Raw genomic sequence first — 17473 nt, forward strand, 5'->3', positions numbered from 1 at the left:
TAGGCTCTTCCTTTTGTCTCATTCACTTTGTGCGAATTTCACCTGAACATTTCACAACGAAAAGCTTTGTGGTTCTTTTAATTATGTTTTATGGAAATGTCTCTATTTGTGTCTTGGCACGGTGTTTTGATCTTCCTTTTTTTCAATTTTCCAGCATTAGTTGGTGGGCGTGAAATATCACGCAGTGTTCTTCATGAAGAGTAGGTTATCTATCGCTGTCACGATGGTCAATTGCAAAATTCCTGCCCTCACTACTTAGTGAAGCATCAGGCCTGGCCAGCCGGTTCATGAAACATTTAGGCCAAAAATTCCCCCCGGCTAACCCCAAAAGAACATGGAATGAATGGGGCCTCTAAAGGAAGAAAAGGTGTGCTTATCCTCCAATTGATCTTCCCATTTATTTGATATTAATCACCCTCATGAAAATTTGATGAATTCTGACGGTCCAATCTGCCTATACATGATTGAAGATCAAGTAAAATGGGAGTGATTATGAGGTGTCGGCGGGCTGTAGTTTTGAAGGGATGAAGGAAAGAGCATGAGACAACATACTCAGGAAGGTCGTTTCTTGCGTGAAAGAAGAGTTGGCAAAAGAATACCAGCTACAAGGTAAGGTTTTGTCATGTAGTTCATGTGACCTGGATGTACAGGTCATGGAAAAAGGAGTGAGAGGGCAGGAGAGATGGTACAAGACTGCAGCGCCATCACCCTGCCGGAAGTAATGTACTTTCACCTTTACCTTCTTTAATGTTTCATTAGTCCGTCCCCTGCACAGAATTAGTCGCGTTTTGTAATCACTTCTGTGTGCATGTCTGTCTGTCCAGGCCATAACTTTTTTTTTTTTTTTTTACCATTTGAGCTATTTATTGTCATCAAATTTTCACCAAAGCTTTATTATGATAATACGAAGGCAAATTAATAATTTTGTAAGAGGTCAAAGGTCAGCATCACATAAAATCATCAGTTTTCATCCAGTTGATCTGAATTTTAAATGTAACATTTGAGTTTTGTCATCAAATTTTCACCAAAGCTTTATTATGATAATATGGAGAAGGAAAATTAATCATTTTGTGAGACGTCAAACGTCAGCATCACATAAAATCATCAGTTTTCATCCGATTGATCTGAATTTTAAATGTAACATTTGAGTTTTGTCATCAAATTTTCACCAACGCTTTATTATGATGATATGGAGAAGGAAAATTAATAATTTTGTAAGAGGTCAAAGGTCAGCATCACATAAAATCATCAGTTTTCATCCAGTTGATCTGAATTTTAAATGTAACATTTGAGTTTTGTCATCAAATTTTCACCAACGCTTTATTATGATGATATGGAGAAGGAAAATTAATCATTTTGTGAGACGTCAAACGTCAGCATCACATAAAATCATCAGTTTTCATCCGATTGATCTGAATTTTAAATGTAACATTTGAGTTTTGTCATCAAATTTTCACCAACGCTTTATTATGATGATATGGAGAAGGAAAATTAATCATTTTGTAAGAGGTCAAAGGTCAGCATCACATAAAATCATCAGTTTTCATCCAGTTGATCTGAATTTTAAATGTAACATTTGAGTTTTGTCATCAAATTTTCACCAAAGCTTTATTATGATGATATGGAGAAGGAAAATTAATCATTTTGTGAGACGTCAAACGTCAGCATCACATAAAATCATCAGTTTTCATCCGATTGATCTGAATTTTAAATGTAACATTTGAGTTTTGTCATCAAATTTTCACCAACGCTTTATTATGATGATATGGAGAAGGAAAATTAATCATTTTGTAAGAGGTCAAAGGTCAGCATCACATAAAATCATCAGTTTTCATCCAGTTGATCTGAATTTTAAATGTAACATTTGAGTTTTGTCATCAAATTTTCACCAACGCTTTATTATGATAATATGGAGAAGGAAAATTAATAATTTTGGCAAACGGTCAAACGTCAGCATCACATAAAATCGTCAGTTTTCATCCGATTGACCTGAATTTTAAATGTAACATTTGAGTTTTGTCATCAAATTTTCACCAACGCTTTATTATGATAATATGGAGAAGGAAAATTAATAATTTTGTCAAAAGTCAAACGTCAGCATCACATAAAATCGTCAGTTTTCATCCGATTGATCTGAAATTTAAATGTAACATTTGAGTTTTGTCATCAAATTTTCACCAACGCTTTATTATGATAATATGGAGAAGGAAAATTAATAATTTTGGCAAACGGTCAAACGTCAGCATCACATAAAATCGTCAGTTTTCATCCGATTGATCTGAAATTTAAATGTGATGTGATGCTGACTCCCCCTCCTCAAAGCGTCCTCCCCGCTTCTTCCCCCTTCAAACTCTCACCTCCATCTCCCCCAACCTTCTGCCTCGCTCTTCCCCCTCCTCAAATAACACCTCATTGTGGCTCACCCAATCACCATCAAACCTTTTGTCCGCCCCATCCTTCCCTTTCTCCGAGCGATTCTGAAATCTCTGACACACCTTCAACAGCTCTCCCTACCTCTTCCACATCTTACCCTACCCCTCCTCCCCCCTGTTCTGTATCTGATGCTCCCCCTTCCTCTTCATTAACGGTATGGACCTCAAACATCCGGGGCCTTCGTTCAAACTTAACTGATCTCTCCATACAGGTTGCTTCTGTCAAACCAGACGTGATCTGCTTAACAGAAACTTTCCTCCTTTATGATGTCTCTGATTCCATAGTATCTCTCCCGGGCTACTCCCTCCTCCGGTATGATAGACCTGAGCCTCGTCCTGGAGGCGGGGTTGCTATCTTTATCAAAAACTCTCTTCCTCACTCGCCCTGCACTGCACTCTCTCCACCTCACCCCCAGGAATACCTCTGGCTACGGCTTCCCCTTCGCTCCCACCTCTTGTTCATATGTGTGTTGTACCGTCCACCAAACAGTGATGACTCCATCTACATCTCGCTGTCTGATGATATGGACCAACTTCTATCTACTCATCCCAACTCTCTCTTCCTCATATGTGGTGATTTCAACTGTCATCATGCCAGTTGGCTGGGTGTGGGTACCTCTCTCACCAGCCATGGCTCCTCAGCAAAGGACTTCTGCGACTCACTGGGACTGACACAATCTGTCAATTTCCCGACCCGGATCTCAGTCAACGGAACATCTTCTCTTCTGGACTTGGTTATGACTAACTTCCCTGAAAATGTCTGCTGCTCTTCTTCTGCTCCGATCGGATCATCTGATCATGTCCTTGTTAAAGTGGACATCTCTCTGACCATCCTCAGGGAGCCTGCTCAGCGTCGACGAGTCTGGCATTTCACTCAGGCCAACTGGCACGGTCTTCAAGCAGCCATCAATCATCTGGACTGGTCTCCCATCTCTACCACCTCTGACATCAACTCATCCTGGGAATTCTTCCAAAGTAAATTGCTCTCTCTCATGCACAGATTTATCCCATCTCGTCTTCAGTTGTCATACCCTTCCTCCCGTCCATGGTACACGGAATCTTGTGGTGAGGCTGTTGCCCAGAAACAACTTGCCTTCGTCTCCTGGAAAGCAAATCCAACGGAAGGAAATCTCATTTCCTTTCACAAAGCCCGAAACAAGTGTGTGTCCACCCTCAGGAGAGCCAGGAAACAATATCTCTCCGTTCTCAAGACCGAACTCTCTTATCTGTCTCCCTCTTCCAAATCCTGGTGGCGACTGGTCAAATCCGTTTCTGGTGTTTGTTCCCCCTCCATCCCCTCCCTTACCTCAAACGGCTACACAGCTGACTCCGCACGTGAAAAAGCTGAATGCCTCAACTCTGTGTTTGCCTCTAAATCTTGTGTCCCAAACCCATCCCTCTCTGTACCCACCATACCCAGTCGTACCCAGCTGCTCCTGGACTCTGTGTCCTTTCCTCCTGACAAGGTGGAAAAGTTTCTGTCAACCCTCGACTCTGATTCTGCAACTGGACCCGACGGCATCAGCCCACGGGTCCTAAAATCCTGCTCTACTGCTCTATCTCACCCTCTCTCTGTTCCCTTCACCCTCTCTTTTGCTCAAGGTCAACTGCCATCTGCTTGGAAATCAGCCAACATCACCGCTTTGCACAAAAAAGGTGCAAAAACAGATCCTAGCAACTACAGACCAATCAGCCTTCTCCCAATTATCAGCAAAGTCATGGAATCCATCATTGCTTCGGATATGAAATCTTTCCTCTTCTCCAATGGCTTGATCTCTGATCATCAATTTGGTTTCAGACCAGGTCACTCTACTCTGGACATGCTGCTTCTGCTGTCTCAACAATGGATGGAGGTCCTCAATGCCAAACAGGAAATTAGAGCTGTCTCCCTCGACATATCACGTGCCTTCGACACGGTCTGGCACCCCGCTCTGCTCACCAAACTCTCCTCCTTTGGTATCCATGGAAATCTCCACGCATGGCTGGCGGACTTCCTCTCTAGTCGTCGTCAACGTGTGGCCCTGAATGGGTTTCTCTCATCTCCTCTTCCTGTTCAGGCTGGAGTTCCCCAAGGCAGTGTTCTGGGCCCTGTGCTTTTTCTGGTCTTCATCAATGATCTCTCTGACTCTCTCGAAAATCCTCTCTATCTCTTTGCTGATGACTCCACTCTCTGCCGCTCCATTCCTCTTCCCTCAGATCGGCAGTCTGCTGCCTCCTCACTCTCTGAAGACCTGGACAAAATCACAGACTGGTCAAACAAGTGGAACATGTCTTTCAATCCTGACAAATCTCACACTCTTACTATGTCTCTCCGAAAAGATCGACTGGACAACCCTCCCATCTACTTTCTCAACAATCCTCTCCAAGAAGTTCTGTCGCTCAAGATTTTGGGTCTCACTATCTGCCATGATCTTTCTTGGGAAAACCACATTTCCAAGCTGGCCTCCAAAGCCAGTCGCCGACTGGGCATCCTCCGTCATGCGAAGTCCTTCCTCGGCACACCTGAGCTCCTCACCACATACAAGGCTTTCATCCGCAGCTCAATGGAATACTGTTCTCCCCTATGGGCCGGTGCTCCTGCCTCACACCTAGCTCGGCTTCACGCTGTTGAAACCAAAGCTTTCAGAATTATTGGAATCTCCCGCGATGAAGCTATCTCTGAGGGCCTTTCACTCACTCACCGCAGGCAGGTAGGTGGTCTTTCTGTCTTCTACCGACTCCTCTCCGGCCTTGCACCCCCAGCTCTCTCTGTGCTCTGTCCCCCAAATATTCCTACAGGTCGCACAAGATCTGCCAGCAACCCTCTGATGGTTAAACTGCCGAAATCTCGGCTCTCTGCTCACCTTCACTCTTTCATTCCTCTTTTCTCCCGCCTCTGGAACAAACTCCCTCACTCCCTTCAATCCCACTCCTCCCTCCAGGTCTTTAAAACAGCTGTTCACCACCATCTCTTATCTTCCCCCATCCAAAACCTTGATCTTTTCTACCCCTGCTAATTCACCCCAGATCCACCTTGTTTGAAATTCCAACTTCTTTCCTGGAAGTCCTGGCAGTGTCCATATGTTTTATACCTCTCCCACCGCCGCCTTCCCACGCCCCCCCCCCCCCCAAAGCCCTCGCCCTCTCTCAGATCTCTCGATGTCTCCATGTCTCTCGGTCCCTGCTCTCAAATGTTGTGTTTGTGTCCTTCCCCCTCTCTCCCCATCTTGTCTACCGCTCCCTATGTTATATGTTTTATGTGTCGGTTTGTCTTTCTGTGTGATTAATGTTCGCTCTTTCACGAGCCTCGATCTTGTATACAAAAAAAAAAAAAAAAAAAAAAAATGTAACATTTGAGTTTTGTCATCAAATTTTCACCAACGCTTTATTATGATAATATGGAGAAGGAAAATTAATAATTTTGGCAAACGGTCAAACGTCAGCATCACATAAAATCGTCAGTTTTCATCCGATTGACCTGAATTTTAAATGTAACATTTGAGTTTTGTCATCAAATTTTCACCAACGCTTTATTATGATAATATGGAGAAGGAAAATTAATAATTTTGGCAAACGGTCAAACGTCAGCATCACATAAAATCGTCAGTTTTCATCCGATTGATCTGAAATTTAAATGTAACATTTGAGTTTTGTCATCAAATTTTCACCAACGCTTTATTATGATAATATGGAGAAGGAAAATTCATAATTTTGGCAAACGGTCAAACGTCAGCATCACATAAAATCGTCAGTTTTCATCCGATTGACCTGAATTTTAAATGTAACATTTGAGTTTTGTCATCAAATTTTCACCAAAGCTTTATTATGATAATATGGAGAAGGAAAATTCATAATTTTGTGAGACGTCAAACGTCAGCATCACATAAAATCGTCAGTTTTCATCCGATTGATCTGAAATTTAAATGTAACATTTGAGTTTTGTCATCAAATTTTCACCAACGCTTTATCTATCTATAATTCCAGTAATCTCTGTGTGTATGTATGTATGTATGTATGTATGTATGTTTGTATGTTTGTCTGTGACCGCTGTTTCTCGACAACCACGGGTCCGATATACTTGAAACTTGCCAGGTATATTGCTGGGGACCCGAGGATGTGCCTTTTCAAGGTTTCATATTAATCGGACAAGTAGTTACCGAGCTATGTCCAAAAAACGATTCAACCAATCAGAGAGCAGCGAGCTATCACGTGTGCCGAACGTGCCGAACAGACTCTGCCTCGGACGGCACATTTAAGAGCGTATTCATTTATTTCACGTTGGCAAACTATGTTGGCGTTCAACTATGTTTTAAAACTAATTAAAACTAATTTGCGATTCATCGTAACTGCGATTTGCGACCTTCCGGACAGTGAAGACTGCACTTCCGGCAGCCAATCACAGAACACGTTGTTGCGTAGGCGTGGCCGATGTGAGAGCGAGCCGAGCTGAGCGCGTGCGCCATTACGGTTCGTAATTCGATTTCTTCCGGAGAAAATAATAATTTCTCGATTTCTTATGCGCATTATTTCTCCCAATTCAGTCAGAGCGAAGGGCGGAAGCGAAGAGCGTTGTTTTTTTTGTTTACGGGCGTACGGGCGTACGGGCGGGGTAGAGCGTACGGGTAGCGTTTTTTTTTTTTTTTGGCAAGGAACGGGCACCCACGTACGGGCATGCCCTAGTTATGATAATATGGAGAAGGAAAATTCATAATTTTGGCAAACGGTCAAACGTCAGCATCACATAAAATCGTCAGTTTTCATCCGATTGATCTGAAATTTAAATGTAACATTTGAGTTTTGTCATCAAATTTTCACCAACGCTTTATTATGATAATATGGAGAAGGAAAATTAATAATTTTGGCAAACGGTCAAACGTCAGCATCACATAAAATCGTCAGTTTTCATCCGATTGATCTGAAATTTAAATGTAACATTTGAGTTTTGTCATCAAATTTTCACCAACGCTTTATTATGATAATATGGAGAAGGAAAATTAATAATTTTGGCAAACGGTCAAACGTCAGCATCACATAAAATCGTCAGTTTTCATCCGATTGACCTGAATTTTAAATGTAACATTTGAGTTTTGTCATCAAATTTTCACCAAAGCTTTATTATGATAATATGGAGAAGGAAAATTAATAATTTTGTGAGACGTCAAAGGTCAGCATCACATAAAATCATCAGTTTTCATCCGATTGATCTGAAATTTAAATGTAACATTTGAGTTTTGTCATCAAATTTTCACCAACGCTTTATTATGATAATATGGAGAAGGAAAATTAATAATTTTGGCAAACGGTCAAACGTCAGCATCACATAAAATCGTCAGTTTTCATCCGATTGACCTGAATTTTAAATGTAACATTTGAGTTTTGTCATCAAATTTTCACCAACGCTTTATTATGATATGGAGAAGGAAAATTAATAATTTTGGCAAACGGTCAAACGTCAGCATCACATAAAATCGTCAGTTTTCATCCGATTGATCTGAAATTTAAATGTAACATTTGAGTTTTGTCATCAAATTTTCACCAACGCTTTATTATGATAATATGGAGAAGGAAAATTAATAATTTTGGCAAACGGTCAAACGTCAGCATCACATAAAATCGTCAGTTTTCATCCGATTGATCTGAAATTTAAATGTAACATTTGAGTTTTGTCATCAAATTTTCACCAACACTTTATTATGATAATATGGAGAAGGAAAATTAATAATTTTGGCAAACGGTCAAACGTCAGCATCACATAAAATCGTCAGTTTTCATCCGATTGACCTGAATTTTAAATGTAACATTTGAGTTTTGTCATCAAATTTTCACCAACGCTTTATTATGATATGGAGAAGGAAAATTAATAATTTTGGCAAACGGTCAAACGTCAGCATCACATAAAATCGTCAGTTTTCATCCGATTGATCTGAAATTTAAATGTAACATTTGAGTTTTGTCATCAAATTTTCACCAACGCTTTATTATGATAATATGGAGAAGGAAAATTAATAATTTTGGCAAACGGTCAAATGTCAGCATCACATAAAATCGTCAGTTTTCATCCGATTGACCTGAATTTTAAATGTAACATTTGAGTTTTGTCATCAAATTTTCACCAAAGCTTTATTATGATAATATGGAGAAGGAAAATTAATAATTTTGTGAGACGTCAAAGGTCAGCATCACATAAAATCATCAGTTTTCATCCGATTGATCTGAAATTTAAATGTAACATTTGAGTTTTGTCATCAAATTTTCACCAACGCTTTATTATGATAATATGGAGAAGGAAAATTAATAATTTTGGCAAACGGTCAAACGTCAGCATCACATAAAATCGTCAGTTTTCATCCGATTGACCTGAATTTTAAATGTAACATTTGAGTTTTGTCATCAAATTTTCACCAAAGCTTTATTATGATATGGAGAAGGAAAATTAATAATTTTGTGAGACGTCAAAGGTCAGCATCACATAAAATCATCAGTTTTCATCCAGTTGATCTGAATTTTAAATGTAACATTTGAGTTTTGTCATCAAATTTTCACCAACGCTTTATTATGATATGGAGAAGGAAAATTATTAATTTTGGCAAAAGTCAAACGTCAGCATCACATAAAATCGTCAATTTTCATCCGATTGACCACAAATTTTAAGAATTTGCATATTGGGTCACTGAATTGGTTCACCAATCAAAAGCTAGAAGCTGATTTTTTTTTTTAGATCTAAAGCTCATAGGTCAGCGCTGCATAAAATCATCAATTTTCATTTTGTATTTTTTTAAACTGTTGTTATTTTGGGCATACAGAAGAAGAAGAAGATGTCTGATACAAAACGGATGCGGATTGGCTTTGCATTTTCAGATGCTTTCTCGTTCCCTATGTTTTAATTTTCTATTATTTTGTCATCCAATGTTCTCTCCATTGTTTTTCATCTTCCTTTGCATATCCTTCAATCTCTCACGATATGTTTCGTTATCTTTCAATTATGTCAGACAAATCTCAAATGCCAGCTCAGAAAATTTGTTATTTAGATCTTTAAATCCTGCCTGCTGTCACCATTCCCCATTTTTGCATCACAAAGTGAACCATGCCTGCCATGCCTTTCTAAATGCTCCGTGTCAGGAGATAAAAATACATTTAATGATGAGTAGGAGATAAAACAATGGAAACTATCTGATGTTAAGTGAAGGATAAAATGACAGAAGCTATATCTCCTGCTGTGCACATTGTGATTCAGCATGCTATGGCACAGTTCACTTTATGGTCCAAATAAAGGCATTGGTGATTTGGTAGAAATCTTCAATTCCTTTATTTGCTTTTCCAAGTTACTGTCCACTCGCTTTTGATATTTTATTCATGCCATGGCCATAGGCCGAGTGTCTGAGTATTGCGATGATGTGTTTCAGCATGCGAGGATGTCTGTATTTGTCTGCAGATTTACTCCAATTTGAGCAGCTAGATTTGCAAAACTTGGCAAAAAGTTTCATTTTGGGAATGTTCAAGTTTGGGTGGAATTTTAGGAAAAAATATATAATGGAATTTAGTGCAGGACTATATTTACTCATGCCATGGTCATAGGCTGTCACTTGACTGGTATCGCAATAATCATGCCTGTGTATATAATATATGAAGCTCTGTGCCAGATTTGGTGATTATAGCTGCTCATATTGGAGTTATTCTGCAGACAAACAAACACAGAGATGTATGGATTGTAATCCTCACATGACGAGCAGAGACAGAAAGCATGTCAAAAGAGTAAACAGGCACAAATAGCTCAAGAAGCACCCGTTGAGAGAGAGATGCAACTTTCACAGTCGGCGCCAAAGCAACAGCAGTTGTGACCAAGGAGCAGAAACAAATGACCACTAGAGAGTTCATAGAACATCTTACCGCATGCAATCTTAAGAAAAAAAGGACATGGGTGGGGTCTGTGAGCAGCAGGGTTGATTGGTCGAGATGATGTAAAATCCTGTAATAATTTGTCCAAATACAGCTCACCAAAAGGTTTTTGAAAAGGCCAAGTTTGTGGTCCCCAGTGTTCAGGTTTATAAGTTAATTAAAATAAAATTCAGATTTTGAAGGGTATAGAATTTTTTTTGGAAGTTTACTGCCATTGATGCATGTCTGTTACACCACCTTATCTCACATGCTGCATTAGTTCTTCGTGCCTGTTGTTTGTGTCCTTTATGATGTCCTTAAAAACAGCAAGTTTCCTGTTTGGAATGATTTTCAATTTTGTTTGACTGCCACACAGGCAGACAGACTAAAAAAAAAAAAAATCTCACTCCTCTTCAGGGAGGGATCAAGACAAATTCAGCGCCAAATGTTGCTAAAATACAGGATTGGTGGTTGATTCAGATTTGCGTTCAGATTTGTGTTCAAATGATAACATTCAATTGAAATTAAGTTGTTCCTCGATCATCAACAATGTTTGTAGAGAGACAAAGTGAACCAATTGCCTAACTCCACTTTTCGCTTCACCCGCATGGGATAATAACCATGTATAGATATAGTCAAAGTCATATGTATAGATATAGTCAAAGTCATATGTATAGATATAGTCAAAGTCATATCTATAGATATCGTCAAAGTCATATGTATAGATATAGTCAAAGTCATATGTATAGATATAGTCAAAGTCATATGTATAGATATAGTCAAAGTCATATGTATAGATATAGTCAAAGTCATATAATAATAATAATTATAATAATTCATTTATTTTGTATAGCGCTTTTCCAGAAGCCCAAAGGCGCTTATGTATAGATATAGTCAAAGTCAAATGTATAGATATAGTCAAAGTCATATGTATAGATATAGTCAAAGTCATATGTATAGATATAGTCAAAGTCATATGTATAGATATAGTCAAAGTCATATGTATAGATATAGTCAAAGTCATATGTATCGATATAGTCAAAGTCATATGTACAGATATAGTCAAAGTCATATGTATAGATATAGTCAAAGTCATATGTATAGATATAGTCAAAGTCATATGTATAGATATAGTCAAAGTCATATGTATAGATATAGTCAAAGTCATATGTATAGATATAGTCAAAGTCATATGTATCGATATAGTCAAAGTCATATGTATAGATATAGTCAAAGTCATATGTATAGTTATAGTCAAAGTCATATGTATAGATATAGTCAAAGTCATATTGTTACTTGCTCCTCCCCAAACCCCCTGGTCACGGTGTACCTCCGAGCCCCGAGAGGAGTCACGGCAGAAAAATGTGTTATGCTGTATGTCAAAGATCAATGGTGAAGCTACACCAATTCTTACAAACAAACAAGTACTGTATTAAGATCACATAAGAATAACAGTACAACAACAATAGTAATCAATTGTACAACCAATATATATTTCCTATGATGGTACCATCAGTTTCGTACAATATAACTCACTGTGCTCCAAGTGAGTGAAACAAGAACATTCCCAATGTCTCTATTCCGGCATCAAGCCAAAGTCGATCCGCTCCAGTGATCGTCAGAACGATGTCTAATCGAGACCAGAATCCCGTTCGGTTGAGTGAAAGTCACGCTGCCAAAGATGCGTAAAGGTTCCCTCCAGGCGACTGGGAAATCACACCCTCGGGTATGGACGTTTCACAGCTACAAATCGGCGAACCGCAGATTTACCTTCAAAATCCACGTTGCACACACACACACACCAGATAAACGTCTGAATGCGGTGAAAATGGCTGAAGCGAAGCAAAGACCTTGCGCAATGCGCAAAGCGCGCGAGTCAAAATGGCCGATGGCCCATTCTCGAGGCATAACGGCGCGATGATGATTCTCCTCGGAATCCACCACCAAAACCCTGACACGCAGGTTGATCTGTCACAGCGATAACAACTCTGTCACAAGAATCCCTTTCCCGGGAAACCCGAAGTTCGCTAGTGACCTCCGTTCGTCAAAGTTTGCTCCAGAACTCGAAGCAGCTCGGCTTTCTTGTCGAACTCACTCGCCCCGCCTTCTCTCTCTTCCTCTTCCTCTTCGTCGTCGTCCGGTTCCCGATCCGGTTTCCGGTTTATTTTAACTCTAACTTTTTCACCTTTTGAAAACAGTTCATAAACAATAAACCTTTTGAAAACAATAATAGTACATGGAATCGAAAATGTTTACAGTGGATGAAAACCACAACAACGGAAGTGACGAATCCGTAACACTTCCCCACCCCCCCCCCCCCCCCCCTCAAGAAAGAAAGTTTGAACATAGTGAAAACTTTCTTTGCATGCAAAAACTGTTTTAACAAACAAAAGTAAAACTCACACCCAAATCATCAATTCCCGTGAGCAACGATGACTAATATTTCCCAAAAGAAAGCAACAAAACTTCCAAACAACCTACAGAAATTTCCAAAGTTAGTTCAGTCTGGACAAAGCATCAGCAACGACATTGCCCCTGCCCTTTACATGCTCAATTTCCAAGTTCAACTCCTGCAAAGCCAAACTCCATCTCATCAACCTCTGGTTTTTATTTTTCATTTTTTGAATGAAGGTTAAGGAGTGGTGATCAAAAATCCAAACCAAAGCAAATCTAAAGCACTTTTTTAAGGAGGCCGAGCTGAGAGCCAGGTTAATCCGTGTAGGAATCTTGGCTCGGCTGCTCCTGAGCACTCAGTGCTTCCAACTCTTCTCTTGATCATAAAAATCATAATCACAGTTGTAGGGTCGGGTGCTGTAGTCATGTGAGTAGTGGTCCCCATCTCGGCTACCACCGTAATAGTCATCCCGTCGAGAGTTGCCAAATCTGCGCTGCTGCTGCTGGGAGCCTCCGTAGTAATCACGACTGCGGCCGCCACCAAAACTACTACTCCCACCCCGGGAGCCATAGCCACCCCTGAAACTACCTCCACGTTTTCCTCCTATGTAGCCCCCTCGACGCCCATGGCCTGCCTTCTCTACTGTTATGGTCCGACCATCCAAATCCTTGCCATTCAAATCCTTTTCTGCATCTTTGGCATCCTTTGTGTTTTAAAACGTGACAAAGCCAAACCCTCTAGAATTTTGCGTCTCCACGTCTTTTATCAGCAGCACTTCCAAGAGTGGTCCATATTTGCCAAAGATAGAGTCCAGAACCTCTTCACTTGTGTCAAAATTCAGTCCACCTACAAAGAGCTTGCCAACATTGCCTCCATCCATGACTTGTGTGTGCTGACACTTAGTTTCAGGGTACTTGACAAAACGTGCCTGTGCAAAGCGTGATGTCAGTAACTTCTGCTTCTCTTCAGAGCACTTCCTACCCATAGCACGAGTCGCGGCACAGGATGGATAGATACCCGGAATCTCCTGCTCTAAATGTGCGGTGTTATTTTCCATACTAGGCTTTTCAACAAACATCGGATTACCAGAAACTTGACCACCGGCCAAATCATTCCCGATAACAAAAGAGATTCCCTCAACAGGAAGAGTGGCTTGTAAACCTACGGTGACCGGTCCTGACACCAAATCAGACTTTAAATGGATGACATGAAGTGGAGCTTTAACATAGCCACCAACCCCCTGTAAAAGAACACCAACACCAGTTGCCGTCTTCTCTGACAATGGCAAAATGCCCTCAAGCATCAAAGATTGATGTGCTCCTGTGTCCCTCAATAGTCAATACCCTAATAGGTCTCTGGTTAGTCAAGTCTCCATCCAGTGACACAAACCCCTCTGAAATAAAAGGTTTGTAACACTCTTGAACAAGGTCGTTCTGTGATGCCGTAACTTTGGCATGGGAACCTTCACAAGGCACTGTCCTCCAAGGACGATTTCTCGCATTGGCCAATGCATTCGGAGTTGTACTAGTCTGACTCCGCTCCTGATTTTTCCTTTTCAAGGCATAACATTGGGACATCAAATGCCCAGGTTTCTTGCAAAAAGCGCAAGTAGGCCCGGAGGAAAAACCCGTGGTCTGCCTCGGGCCCCCCGGAAGATATGTTTGTCTTGGAACTGTAGTCTTCTGATCCCTAAAAGTCACGGTATCAGATTTGTCCTCATAGTCATCTCTCGGCCGCCTCCATGAATATTTGTTCTCCGCACCTGATTTACCATAACTCCCCTGGCTAACTCGAGGCGGGAAGTTAGGTTTGTGGAACCCCATCCTGTGTGTCAAGGCATAGTCATCTGCCACGGTTGCGGCCTCATACAACTCTGGTACTTTCTTTTCATCCAGATGTACTTTAATGTCCGCGTGGACACACTGTTTGAATTCCTCCACCAAGACCAATTCTCGCAACAGTTTGAAGTCTTTCCCAATCCCCTTTGAATCACACCACCGATCAAACATGGTTTCCTTCATTCTGGCAAACTCCACATGGGTCTCACTCTCCCTCTTCCTGGCGTTCCTGAATTTTTGCCGGTAAGCTTCAGGGACCAATTCATAGGCTTTGAGAATGGTTTTCTTCATTATCTCATAATCTGCACATTGGTCAATCGGTAAAGCCGAAAATATATCTTGAGCTTTACCCACCAAAACACTTTGCACTAACATAGTCCAGGACCCCACAGGCCATTTTAGCATTTGAGCCACTTTCTCAAAGTGTAAAAAAAACTTGGCTACCTCCTTTTCATTGAAGGGTGGAACCAGCCTCACATGCCTACCAACATCCCAAGTGTTCTGACTAGTTGTCGAACTAGCCGGCATGGATACTACTTCTCTCCGTTCTCCGATTAATTCCAGCTCCTTGTTCCTTCTGATCCTCCATGTCACATTCCTTTAACTCCCCTTCGGCTCTCCTTTCCTCTGATCTTCTCTCCTCGAGTTCTCGTTCCTGTTCTCCTCTTCTTTCCTCGAGTTCCATTTCAGCTCTCCTTTCCTCTGCTCTTCTCTCCTCGAGTTCTCGCTCCTGTTCTGCTCTTCTTTCCTCGAGTTCCTTTTCAGCTCTCCTTTCCTCTGCTCTTCTTTCCTCGGCTTTCCATTCCAACTCTTTTAACCTTTCCTGGCTCTGCAGTTGCATCTCCATTTTCTGGAGCGCCACATTTTCTTTTTCCTCGGGTAACCAATCCAAGGCTACCTCTGTCCATGTTCCTTGTCCCACCAGAGATTCTACCACCAATGTCTGCATCTCTGCTTTCTTCATATGAGTTCGGACCTCCAAGTTAAAATGTTTGGACAATATCAAGAGTTCCGATCTTTTTAACGCTTGGAACTGTGCCTCATTAGGGGACGCCGCAAACTTTTCTGCGTCCAACACCATGGTGACTATTAGTTAGCACCTGTTAACCTTCACACAAAAATTTTCCAATTTTTTGAAAAATTTGGGAATGTCAGAAAAATTCCAAATTTGGGAATTTGGGGAATGTTAGGGAATCAGATCCCAGACGAGATTTGGGAATTTTGTCAGCAAAGACGAGCCCCCAATTTCAATTTGGGCCAATCCCGGACGAGCCCTCAATTTCTGTTACGTGCTCCTCCCCAAACCCCCTGGTCACGGTGTACCTCCGAGCCCCGAGAGGAGTCACGGCAGAAAAATGTGTTATTCTGTATGTCAAATATCAATGGTGAAGCTACACCAATTCTTACAAACAAACAAGTACTGTATTAAGATCACACAAGAATAACAGTACAACAACAATAGTAATCAATTGTACAACCAATATATATTTCCTATGATGGTACCATCAGGTTCGTACAATATAACTCACTGTGCTCCAAGTGAGCGAAAAGAAGAAGATTCCCAATGTCTCTAATCCCGGCTTCAAGCCAAAGTTGATCCGCTCCAGAAATCGTCAGAACAATGTCCAATCGAGAACAGAATCCCGTTGGGTTGGCAGTTACAATCCTGCTGCCAAAGCTGCGCAAAGGCGCCCTCAAGGCGACTGGGAAATCACACCCTCGGGTATGGACGTTTCACGGCTCCAAATCGGCAAACCGCAGATTTACCTTCAAAATCCACGTTGCACACACACACACCAGATAAACGTCTGAATGCGGTGAAAACGGCTGAAGCGAAGCAAAGACCTTGCGCGATGCGCAAACTCGCGAGTCAAATTGGCCGACGGCCTGTTCTCGAGGCGTAACGGCGCGATGATGAACCTCCTCATCCAGGAACCTCGCGCGACGATGAACCTCCTCATCCAGGAGGTTCATTGAGGTTCCATGTACATATGTATATAGTCAAAGTCATATGTATAGATATAGTCAAACTCATATGTATAGATATAGTCAAAGTCATATGAATAGATATAGTCAAAGTCATATGTATAGATATAGTCAAACTCATATGTATAGATATAGTCAAAGTCATATGTATAGATATAGTCAAAGTCATATGCATACATATAGTCAAAGTCATATGTATAAACCACCGTTTAGAGGCCATTTTTCCCCGCAAAGCGGGGGTTGGCCTTTTTCGGGAACCGTGGTTGTTGTTGTTTTTTGGTCCCCTTTTTGAAGCAATGTTTTACGGCCGGATGCCCTTCCTGACGCCAACCCTTTTTGCCGCCTTCAACGACAAACAGGGAATTACCAGTGAACTGGTACTCAATTAGCCGACCTCGGAAGGATGACAGGCTGAGTCAACCCCCCTGGCGTTAATTCAGCGATCGACCGAGATTCGAACCCAGGATCCTAGGATCCTAAGCCGGCACCCTAGCCGCTAGCCCAACACCAGGGATCAAAGTCATATGTATAGATATAGTGAAAGTCATATGTATAGATATCGTCAGTCATATGTATAGATATAGTCAAAGTCATATGTATAGATATAGTCCAAGTCATATGTATAGATATAGTCAAAGTCATATGTATAGATATAGTCAAAGTCATATGTATAGATATAGTCAAAGTCATATGTATAGATATAGTCAAAGTCATATGTATAGTGTTACGGATTCGTCACTTCCGTTGTTGTGGTTTTCATCCACTGTAAACAATTTTGGTTCCATGTACTATTATTGTTATCGTTTAAGTGAAATAGAGATTACTATTTTCAAAAGGTAAAAAATGTTAATGTTTAAATGAAACCGGAACCGGCCGACGACGAAGAGGAAGAGGAGGAGAGAAGGCGGAGCAAGTGATTTTGACAATAAAGCCGAGCTGCTTTGAGGTCTTGAGCGAAAGTTGGCGAA

The sequence above is a fragment of the Myxine glutinosa genome, chromosome 1, assembly GCF_964187855.1.
Source record: "Myxine glutinosa chromosome 1, kmMyxGlut1.1, whole genome shotgun sequence".
NCBI classification, from domain to species: Eukaryota; Metazoa; Chordata; class Myxini; order Myxiniformes; family Myxinidae; genus Myxine; species Myxine glutinosa.